Here is a 1,788-nt window from a genome sequence, read left to right on the forward strand (position 1 = left end):
AACCCATGGTGCGGTATGGTTCGCACCAGTTTCTTGAAACGGACCCATGCTTCATGAAAGTTCTCATCAGGCCCCTGTTTAAAGCTCGTGATCTGAGCTCTAATGGCATTTGTCTTCGAGGCAGAGAAGTATTTTTTGTAGAATGCCAAGGCCAATGAATTCCAGTCGGTGATCCCATGAGCGGCTCGATCCAGATCTCTATACCACTCCCTTGCAGCATCACGAAGAGAGAAAATGAACATGGTCTCCTTGATCTGGTCTTGGGTCACACCGGTCGGCGGGGGTATAGAGCAACAATAATTAATAAAAATCTCCATATGCTTGGCTGCATCTTCATTTGCAGCTCCCCCGAACTGGTTTCTCTTAACCAGGTTAATATAGGAAGGCTTCGGCTCGAATTTTCTCGCCTCCCAGGTAGTTTGAATCCTTTGTAGAGATTCGCATTTGTCGGCTCTGAGTGACTGGCAATGGTTGCTTCTTCAGCCATGACTGGAATTTCTGGAGAAGTGACTGTCTCAGCTGAAGAAGTAGAGGCAGGAGATGTAGGTGGATCTTCTTCGAACAGAGCGTTCTCGTAGTAACTTGACAGAGTACTCAGCTCCTCCTCTGTCGGTAATATCCTTTGTGATCGCCTCAACTCGCGCAAGGATTTCTCAATCTCAGGATTGAATGGTACTAGTTCACCACCCTATGACCTGCGCATAAGAAGAAACTACAAAAAGAATATAAGAAAAGTTTAAGGAACGGATGTCCCTTAAACAAAGAAAGACTAAATAAAAACAACTAAAAATTAGAACAATTGCCTCCCCGACAACGGCGCCAAAATTTGATACCCTTCGGTGTGAGTACCAAAAATAAGATTTATAATTTCCTATTAAAACTAACCTAGGCTAGTGGTAACAGGGTCGAACCACAAGGAGGCGAATGTAATTTCTAATTGTCTAATTTAGTCTAAGGTAACGAAAGTGGGGTCGATTTGATTTGGTCTATACTAATAGCAATAAAAGATACTAAACTAAATAAACAGATAAAACAGATAGAGAAGGGGTACTAGGATGGTCGGTTCACTATAGTTTCGGCGACAACATATTAAACAGGTCTAAATCAAACACATGAGGCGGGAAATAAAGAGGTCCTCTCGGTCCACTCTTGACAAATAGCATCTTTCGATCTCGCTATAGGTCCCTAATATCACTAATACTGACTCTCGTCCTGAAAAGTGACTAACGGTCTAAACTTTACCTATCTTTCGATCTCAGCATAATTTAGTCATTTTAATTGGTGATCTAACAACTGTCCCTATCTCTCGATCTAATGGGTCAGTCATATATTAAGCATTCAACTAGTCGTGTGCACTCGATTCGTCAAATATAACATTTAAATCAATTAAAACGAGGGTAAACCTCACGTGGTCAGTCGATCGACCAGGTATGGCAGTCGATCGACTGACTCGCGACTCAGGCCGTGTTATTCTATTGCCGCCTACACTATAATTCCCCTACATCCTAGCACGAACAATTTAGCTACTCATACTAAAAATGATAACAACAATAAGATTGATGAAATAAACAGAAGAATTCATAATTAAAACTACGGAACAAAAGTCTAGCATAAAACGATAATTATGGTTTCGGGAACTAACTAACAATTCTACACTATCAATGCAATAAAGATGAACTGAAATTAGAACAGAAGGAATACCGAAATTACAGAGGAATGATTAGAAGTACGAATGAAAATCCGATGCAAACCAATATTCCAAACCCTAATTATTGTCTAAAGAACTGA

At 40.5% G+C, this 1,788-nt stretch overlaps 1 non-coding gene across 1 annotated transcript; it reads left to right on the top strand.

Annotated features, from left to right (window-relative positions):
- LOC141654025 (small nucleolar RNA R71) lies at nt 1–107 on the top strand. The gene has a single exon (XR_012547607.1). It is a non-coding gene; the product is annotated as a small nucleolar RNA R71 (small nucleolar RNA).
- The last annotated feature ends 1,681 nt before the right edge of the window (nt 108–1,788 follow it).

Source organism: Silene latifolia, chromosome 4, assembly GCF_048544455.1.
Source record: "Silene latifolia isolate original U9 population chromosome 4, ASM4854445v1, whole genome shotgun sequence".
In the NCBI taxonomy this organism is placed as follows: Eukaryota; Viridiplantae; Streptophyta; class Magnoliopsida; order Caryophyllales; family Caryophyllaceae; genus Silene; species Silene latifolia.